Here is a 10,885-nt window from a genome sequence, read left to right as displayed (position 1 = left end):
GTATGCAAATTACTATATACTATATGGCTTGAATTTTTACTGAATTGAAAACAGTGAGCATAAAGCCATTTTGGTTCATCATCTTTAGTCAAACAGGATCTGTGCATAAATACAGAGTTTTATTGTTAGGTTCTTATTCTGTTTTTGATATTTTTGATATTATAAAATGTATTAAGTAATCATATATTATAAACAACACTATAAGATAACCAGAAGAGAATGTCATTTTTTTAACAAAGTTGTTTTTTTTTTTAAGTTTATTCACTTAGAGAAAGGGAAAACAACTCAAGTGCACAGAGTGGGGGGCAGGGCAGAGAGAGAATCCCAAGCAGGCTCAACACTGATAGGTGGAGCTCAACTCGGGGCTGGATCCCACAATCCTGAGTTCATGACCTGAGCTGTAACCAAGAGTTGGACACTTAACTGACTGAGTGAACAGGAGTCCTGAAAATGTCATTTTTTTTCTGGATGTCTTTTCATGACACTTTAAAAAATATATATTTTCTTCTACTTTTTTTTTACATTTATTTATTTATTTTTGAGAAACAGAGACAGAGCACAAGTGGGGGATAGGCAGAGAGAGAAGGAGACACAGAATCCGAAGCAGGCTCCAGGCTTCAAGTTGTCAGCACAGAGCCCGACGTGGGGCTAGAACTCACAAACCATGAAATCATGACCCGAGCTGAAGTTGGATGCTCAATCCACTGAGCCACCCAGGCACCCTGGGACTTTAAAATATAAACAAAAAGGATACAAATGATGAAAAATGGCATAATTTATAATATATAATTCAAAATATCTGTAGACCAAAGCACTCAATAAGCCAAAATTAAAGCAAATTGAAAATATAAAAATAATTGCAATACGCATTCAGTTGAAATTAATATTCTAAGGTTCTAATATTGCCCTTTTGTTGTTATAAATTGCTGCCATTTTTTTGGAGGACGTTTTTATAATTTAATTTTTTTGACAAAACAATTCCACCTGACTAAATTTAATTAAACAAATAATTTACAATCCTGCAATTTCACTACTATGAATGTATGCTGGGGAAATACCTAAAATGCAATTTATTTATAATTCTTATATATTGTTTAAAATTGCAACAAATTAGAAGCAAAGAAACTGAATGTACAATGAAATGGTGTAGATAAATAAGTTTATTTCATACAACATAACATGGTAATATGTGTGAATTAGTACTATTTAGGAGAATATTTAATTAAGAGGGATCATAGGTGTTGAACTGTAGCAAAAATACTGTTTTTGTTCAGTTGGAGCTTTCTGAGCAAATTTTATTAAAATTTGGGACCTGGGTTAAAAGTTGAGCCTGGAAGTTAAATTATGACTGTAGCTAGTGTGAGCTGCAGAGAGATTTACCTCCCTTGAAGGTATGTGATTACATTTCAAGGAGGAATAAGACCTGGAACTGTTGAAAACATTCCTGAGTTGTAAAACCGAAAAGGGTTTCACTTCCTGTAGGAGGAATTTATTTACATTTTAAAAAGAAAAGGGTCTGGACCTTTCTCCTTGGTATTTCCAAGGAGAAATTGCTCTTGGGAGTGAAAGATCTCCTACCCAGGAGAGGAGAAGAAACAGCTATCTGTTTTCCACATAACCACCCGGCTTCATTTTCTGTGGGCTCCTCACCTGCAGTAGACTCAGTTATGTGTACGATGACATCTGGGTCTCATCACGTTAGATCAGGGGCTAGAATTGGGGCAACGGGGTGCCGCTGTGGTGATCACTTTACGTAAGTCATAATAATCTGCTCTGCTCCAGAAACCTCATGTTAACATTTCGGATAATATTAGTAAGTCTAGATATTTAGGATAATATTAGTAAGTCTAGACATTAAAACCCAGAATACACTAGTCAATGGAAACCTCCATCTTATAGACAGTGTGATCCTAGTTTTGAGCTTTGGCTTATTACTTGTGCTTGTCTATCCACAATTAATTTAGTTAGCATATATGGGTCAAAAGCTAAAATATTTAAGAATATAGTAATATGCAGTGGAAGTTTAAGTAAAACATACACCAGCAACGATTTTTTAATATTTAAGTAAACTTGGTTACCAAGATGTAATTTATATATAAAAATGCATCCATTTAACTCTAAAATATTATATAAATGCAGTTATACAAAACAAAGTCTTTCATGCCTGGCTTTTATCGCTTCTCAGAATGCTTTTAACAGTCATCCATTTTTTTGGTTTGGTTTGTTTTTTGTGTATCTGACATTGCTGAGAGGTATTGCACTGCATGAATATACCATAATTTAGTTATCCATTCATTTGTTAATTGACATTTGGCTTGTTTCCAGTTTTGGTTCTGTAAGAAAAAACTATGAGCATCCTTTGCAGAAGTCTCTACGTGAACATACACCTGCTTTTTCTTCAGTAAATACATAGGAGTGGAATTGCTGGGTCATCTGTCAAATTTATTTCTCATGTTATTAGAAACTGACAAATTATTTTCCAAAGGTCATAAGGATGTTTTACTATGCTTTCTCTAAGAAGTTATATAGTTTTTGTATATGTATAGATATATGATCCATCCACATATGATCCTTTTCTAGGTCGCTTTCTTGTAGAGTTTGAAGTAAGGTTAGAGATTCACATTTTTCCTAATTGTTTCAGCATTATTTCTTAAAGACATTATTCCTTCTGCAGTGAGTTACCTTTTCATCTATGCCAAGTATCAATTGACCATAAAAGTGTAGGTCCATTTGGGACCCTCCACTCTGTTCTATCATTCTATGTGTTTGATAACTGTGGGTTTATACTAAGTCTTGAAACCAGGTAGTATAATCTTCTAATGTTTTTCTTTTTCAGACTTGTTTTGTGTATCTGAGATCCTTTGTGTTTTTATATATATTTTATTATCAGCTTATCAATTTCATTAATAAATGAATTAGACTATTGATAAGCTTAAAGTTATTTAAAAATTAAAAATCACCCAAAAGAAGGTATATACAAATGTATGTTCACAATTGTCTTTTATAATTTGGAGTGTAGTTCTAAGACTAGATTTTGATTATAAGCACTGTATTTAATAATGTATAGTTTAAGCAGTATGGCCCCACATACCTCATTTATATCTGCATATGTATTACTTTAAAAACATGCTTATACCAATTGCAGTTGAATATATTTTACTTTAAAAATGCTTTTTTAGGGGCGAATGGGTTGCTTAGCTGGTTAAGCACCAGTCTTGATTTCGACTCAGGTCATGATCTAGCAGTTTGTGAGTTCAAGCCCCATGTCGGGTTCTGCACTGACAGTGTGGAGCCTGCCTAGGATTCTCTCTCTTTCCCTCTTTTTCTGTCCCTCCCCTGCTCGTGTTCTCCTCTGTCTCTCTCTTTCAAAATATATAAACTTAAATAAAATAAACTTAAATAAAATAAATAAAATAAAATAAAATAAAATAAAATAAAATAAAAATGCTTTTTTAGAGAACTTTTGTCCAAAATCTTTCTTTTCTTTTTGTGGGGAGATGGAAAGCAGGTAATTCGATTCTATTTCCCAAACAGCTAAAATGTGAAATGTATTGAAACTTTTACGTATTTAAAGCAAGATTTTGAACAAAAATGCTGTTTAATATCTTTTATTGAGGAGGAATAAAAAATAAGGGACTGAATATACTACACTTGTTAGTCATTTTGCAAAGGAGAAAGCATTTTGTAGTTATGCAGTTTTGTATTAAGAAAAACGTATTGTCATGCACAGAAATCTCAGATTCACTTTGGATTTCTATGACATTGAAATGCATCTTCATAATTTCATATAATTAATTTTCAAAAATTATGCTCTCACATTATTTGTATCTACTGGAAATTTTATAGATGTCTGAGTCTATGACCACTTAGTATAAAAATAATCTTTAAAGAAAGATTTGTACAAATCCTTTTTATTCTCTACTTGTAGTGTTTCTAATTTCTTGTAACTCTTCCTCTAACTTGTAATCATTATTAATAGATATTATATGCCAAAAATTTGAATCTGATGTATTTACTTAAAGGATATTTAAACAAACAAGTGCCAGTAGTTAGTTTATTTACTTAATTGGTACTAAAATTAATAAATGCATTCTTGACTTTTCTGAGTGCCATGAACTCCAGGTTCTTTTAAACACACTTTTGAATGATGATATAGAAACAGATTATGTAACTGAATGTCAAATTAATGTTTAACAAAATTGATGTTTATTAATGAAATAACTGTCAATTGAAATTAGTTGAGAATGGTGTATGAAAAAGGTTTGTTGGTTGTTACTTGGACAAATAAATGATAAAGAGGTAAAGAAGAATGAGGGCCAATCTGGTTATTAAACATTTGAACCAAAGTACTGGGAAACAAAGTCTTTCTACCATGTATTTACCTAATGACATTCACTGAGTACAAACTGGCATCTGTTGTGTGTTCTTATGCTATGGAACAAAAATAAGGAACAAAAAAAGATCTTCCTGCCTTCATGGAGCTTATGGTCTAGAACCAGGGCTCAGCTAATTTGATAAAGGACCAGATAGTCAATAGTGTGAGCTTGTGGACCAAAAGGCAATGCCAAGGATATTATACATGTACTTAACTAACAAGATAGAAAATAAATATCTATAATGTTTTACAGATGAAATTTAAAATAAGATAATAATAATTAAGATGAATAAAATCAATGAATATAGTTGGGCTGAAGTAGGTAGGTGTCAGACGGGAGGCAGCAAGGGTGTGGCCAGCAGAAAACAGCAAAGTCGAGATGACCATTTTGGGAGAGAAAAGAATGCATTCATGTCTCCAGTGGAAAGGATTCTTGAGTGTTCAGTTATGCTCAAAGACCAAAAGGAGATCAAAAATACATGGGGTCAGTGGATGTGGAATGTAAAGGCATCTACATAAGAGTTAAAACACATAAGTTAGAGAGCAAGAGTAAAGCATATGAAGGCACATTCTGATCTCTGATGCAATTACTCTGCAATTGTAGCTTGAAAGCAGCCATAGACAGTATGTAAAAGAGTAGATATGGTTCTGTTCCAATGAAGCTTTATTTATGGGCACTGATATTTGAATCCTAGATCGTTCTAAAATGTGAAACAAAATCTTTTTTTTTTTATTTATTTACCCATTTAAAACTGTAAAAACCATTCTAGCTCATATACAAATGGGCAGTGGGGTACAATTGGCTCACAGGCCATGATTTATTGGCCTCTGGTTGGAAGCAGTCTGTGAAGGAATAAAAAATGATATGCACTTTGCCTTTGTTTTTCAAACTAACTAGCTAGCTAACTAACTAACTATATATATATATATATATATGTATATACATATATATAGTTAATTAAGAGGCCAATTAAGGTATATTTTATGCTTTCTACCAATTTTAAAATAAAACTTGTGAAAACCCATCAACCTGTAAACTAAATAAGTCCATAATAACAAAGCTTAAATCTTTAAAAATCAATAAATAACTAATAACATCATATAATAGAAAAGAAATATATTGATTGCAATTGGTCAGTAAGGAATCTATACCTAACTGAATGAAGTAAATATCAAAAAGTTTGTGTTTCATATACATTTTAAAAAATTTGTTCTTTGTTCATGCCAAATTAATAATCCTAACTCCCATTATTGTGTTCAGTCTGACCATTTGGGGAATCAATAACCATATCAACACTAAATAACTGCAGGGTTGAATGCATCAGTCTGGGAGATATTAGTGAGCAGATTACAATTCTCTTCTCAAGTACAAGGCGTGAAGTTCTCAGCACGACAAGCAGTGAGAAGTTCCTGAAATCTGGAGTTCGGGGCGGGGAGGAACATTTCATATACTCTAACAAGTAGTTTGTTATTCATCCATTACTTGGAAAGGTAGATGGGGTTCTGTGCTAAGAGTGTACCAGCTGAAGGTTTCAGAGAGAGCACCGTTCCGTCATAAATTGAAGTTGCTCTGAGTACCTTCCGCATCCTGTTTTATTCACAGAGAATTTTTGCAGTAAATACTATACCAGTGATTTTGATTGGAAGCAGGGAAAAAATATATATGCTGTGTTCTGATTCATATATCCCAGCATTAAACTTCGTAACTACAGCAGTGCTGATTATAGGCCCAGATTTTTATGACTTATTTTTTAAAACCAATCTTACTCCATCTCTTCAATGACACCCTCAGGAAACACAGACTTAAGATTCTCATTACATCATTTTTTTTCACTCCTGTATGTACAGACATATACCCTGCTAAAGCAGAAATGTGAATTTAATCAGATGCAATACAGCATCTTTAAAAAGATAGCACATATCTAACACCTGTCAGCTCATCAATGTTTGGTCTACTACTCTACAAATTACTACATATATCATTCCTGACACTTAAACTGATGTGGAGAATAAAACACAGCTTATAAATTTTGTAAGACACACAAGCAAGACATATGCGGCAGAGTATATGTTCTCATGTTTGGTCTTAGATGCTTAAAAAGTAATGGAAACCTAAAACCATTTTTGTTTATCTGGGATGTGTTATGCATGTGCATAACAAGTATATTAAAACGGCAAAGTTTAAAAATACACAGAGAGACAGGACATGAACGATAGTAACATGAGCAGGGAACAATAGATCAGCCAATTAAATAAGACAGTTGTCTAGGACAGATACATTGAGAATGCACCCTGGAGCTTCTTCTGTGCTTCTCAGCATAGAAGCCAAGGAAATCTAAAGGCACTTTAAAAACCAGAGACACAAACTGAACACTCCAGACACCCAAGAAAGATTTTGTCATGCCAGCAGCGATTTTAGTTGTGGTTGTTCTATTGTATTTTAAGATGTTGGATTATGTCAATTGAGAATCTTCTGGAACTTCCATGATGACATTTTGAAAGGTTGACCATAAACTATTTTAAACACTTGAAAATTTTCAGCTCTATAAATGAGAACATCTAAAGGAAACATAACATTTCTTCCAATTAGTTGTCAGATGCTATCTGTCTCACATATTTGGCCTCCCATCCTTGAATATTTGTATATTTTACTTGATTCTATTTTTATGTAAATCTCAGGCACTTAAGTATCAGAGTGTTTATGCTAAAATATTATTTTAAAGCAACATTTATTGAATTTCAATATTTATTTCCTATATTCTTTTTCAGATCATTAATTAAGATTAAATGAAAAATGTAAAACATAAGGTATTTATTTATTAGAATGAAATAAACCAAAATAAACCATGATGTGATTCCATTTATCCAAAATATGAAAAATGGACAACTCTTTTGGTGATTAAATATATAAGAATAAAATCAAACAATGCCATTAAAGCATTATTTTTAAAATTTAGATTGTTGTAAATATAGTTAATCATCAATTAATAAATTCCTATTCTCTTTAAGAAACACTACTGTCAGCCTGTCAGCATAGAGCCTGCTTCGGATCCTCTGTCCTCCTCTCTCAGTCCCGCCTTTTCTTATGCTCTCCCTAAAATAAATAAATACAATATAAAAAATTTTAAAAAGAACTACCCTAGGACCCAGCAATTATTCTACTATGTATTTACTAAAAGCATACAACAAACGCTGATTCTAAGGGGCACATGCACTCCAATGTTTATAACGCATTGTCAACAATAGTCAAATTATGGAAAGAGCCCAAATGTCCATCGACTGATGAATGGATAAAGAAGATGTGTATATATATATATATATATATATACACACACACAAATGAAATATTAATCAACCATAAAAAAGAGAGTGTGTTTTTATTTTTTACTGCTTCAAATATTTAATCCTATTTCCTCTGCTCTCAAATATTTACCAGTTTCTTTCGCTATCTTAATTTCTTGTCTTTAAATATGTCTAAATAAGTTGCTTCCGGATATAGTAGAGTAGTAAAGTCTACTATACATTTGCCTATAGTATAGTACATACATTTGCCTATACTATAGTATAGTCTACTATACATTTATACATTTGCCATTTACTTAGGTCTGAGAATGTTATCCTAAAGGCAATACTATTTAAGAAACAAACAAATCAAACAAACGAAAAAATTAATAAAAATTCAGATGTTAACATTTAAAATTCTTCATATTTATTTAATTTAGTAAGAAAATTTCGAACTTTAAAATACATAAGGACTGTATTAGCATTTTTATGCTTAATGCCCTGTATATGAAATATTTTTCCAAATTGTTTATAATTTAGGGCCTTAAGTCATACTATCTCTGAAACTAATAGATGTAATACATATATATGTACATATATGTATTATATATATATATATATATATATATATATATATATATATATATAATCTGACTATTCAGTTTTCAAGACCAGGTAGACTAAATGTGAATAGGGAAGTTTGTAATGGGATATCACATTGACAATAATGAAAAATAACAGCTGACACACTGATTGCATAGAGAGAGAGAATGACAAACAACACCCTCAAAAATGCGCAAAGCTTAGAAGTCAAGAAAATTTAGCAGAGTGAGTTATTTATATACTTACTTGGGTTCTGTGGATGTGTTGTATTATAAGAGGATGTAAAATAGACATTCTCAACAGTCACCTGAAATCATTAAGATATCTTAAATCTATTTTGAATATTTGTCTTATATCAGTGGGGAATATTGCCCTTGCCTATTTCATCCTTGCGTCAGCTATTGCCAATGAACAGTTGTAATAAAAAAATGTAGAGTCTTTGTATTAAAAGACACCATTCCCTGAAAGTATTCATTCAATTAAATAATAAAAATAAAATAATAATAATAATAATAATAATAATAGAATGTGCATTTAATGAAATTCAATTGCCTTCTTTTCCTTAACTCCTAGGTGTAGATCTCATCAAATTATTAGGGTTATTTAGGCATGTTGTCTTATGCAAGAAGTCTGAAACACAGCCCACTAAGTTCATATTTATTATTTACACAATTGGATAAATTAAAAAGGACTGATAAGTTTATAAATGTATTAGATAACATGTTATAGTCACAAATTCTTTCTAAAAATGAACCTACCTACTAGTGAGTGCTACTAGACATTAAGGGTTGGATTTTTTTTTTTCATTTTTTAAATGTTTATTTATTTTTGAAAGAAAGAAAGAAAGAAAGAAAGAAAGAAAGAAAGAAAGAAAGAAAGGCAAACAGAGTGTGAGCTGTGAGCAGGGCAGGGGAACAGAGAGGAAGACATAAAATAAAATCCAAAGTAGGCTTTGGTCTCTGAGCTGTTACAAGAGAGTCCATGGCAGGGCTCAAATTCACAAATTGTGAGATCATGATCTGAGCCTAAGTTGGATGCTCAACAGACTCCTAGACATTAATTTTTAAAAATAAACAGCGTAAATATTTATGTCTAGCAGATCAAATATACTTGAAAACATTTCAGCCTATTCCAAAATGGTGTAATACTGTTCAAAACCAGATATTGTAAGTAGAAATCTTTAATGGCTAACACTATAGTTGGTACTATCACTATTTACTCTTTCCATGTCAAATTTAATTGCAAGTATCAAATGAGTATTATGTCTTCACAGATACACATATCTTTTCATTGTCTTTTAAAGAAATATTTGGTTTATATGCCAGAGAAGATACATTGAGTGTTCACCAAAACAAACACATGTCAGCATTCTTAGCTTTCAGTAGAAGAATGAAACCTTAAGCCTTGATCATTTATTTCTTAAGCATATATAAATTTGTCAGCATACAGTAAAGAATATTTATACCTCAGACACTTCTCTGTTTAACATATCTTCTTAAATATAATATATTTTAGGAAGGTCTCTCAACTATTTTTTATGATAGGTCAAAGTGTATAGTTGAAACCAATATAATTGCATTATCTTTAGAACTACTAAAGAACTTTGATAGCCAATAAGATCAAATCTATTCTATAAAAAGCAAGAAGGTAAGAGATGTGTAAGATAACTGTATAAGAGATGGAATTATCCGGGACTAGCATATTATTCTATTTAAAAAATAATTGTGTTTATTTATTTTGAGAGAGCGAGCGAGAGAGAGAGATCAGGGGAGAAACAAAGAGAGAGAGGGAGGGAGAGAGAGAATCCCAAGCAGGCTCTGTGCCAATGTGGGGCTCAAACCCATGAACCATGAGATCATGACCTGATCAAAATGAAAAGTAGGATGAATAACTGGCTGAGTCACCCAGGCATCCTCCTATTTTTTTATAGTATTTTTTAGCCTATTATTCTTGATTTGCTCATTGCCTATGAATAAATTGACCTATTTTAGGGGCACCTGGGTGGCTCAGTCGGTTAAGCATCCGACTTCGGCTCAGGTCATGATCCACAGTTTATGTGTTCGAGCCTCGTGTTGGGCTCTGTGCTGACAGCTCGGAGCCTGGAGCCTGCTTCAATTCTGTGTCTCCCTCCCTCTCTGCTCCTCCCTGGCTCACACTCTCTCTCTCTCTCTCAAAAATAAATAAACATTAAAAAATAATAAAATAAATGGACCTATTTTATTTCCTGGTGAGACATTGTAAAAAGGATTCATAAGAGTCAATAAATGATTTAATAACAGTAAAACACTATGCATACATTGACAACTATTTCCATTCTAAAAGTGACATGAATGGAACATACAAATATAGGCGCCCATGGCCCAGGATAGGAATATAAGGAGCAGGAACTATGGTAAATATCTATTTTTCCTTTTAATTTTCTCCATGCTGTTATTAAAGTGACATGATAAACATGATTAACCTATGCAAATACATAAGGTAGAACTAAAATTGCATTGTTACAACTCTTAAATCTACTTAAAAGCTATCTTCAAGACATAAGAGATCATACAAGGGACACATTTAGATTTTTTAATGTTTTTACCTATTATATATCTATCAAGTTAAAATCTCCTAAAACTATAT

This window comes from Panthera pardus, unplaced genomic scaffold (assembly GCF_024362965.1).
Source record: "Panthera pardus isolate Hobbes unplaced genomic scaffold, ASM2436296v1 HiC_scaffold_1, whole genome shotgun sequence".
NCBI lineage: Eukaryota > Metazoa > Chordata > Mammalia > Carnivora > Felidae > Panthera > Panthera pardus.
The sequence above is the reverse complement of the archived record's forward strand: the minus strand, read 5'-3'. Positions refer to the sequence as shown.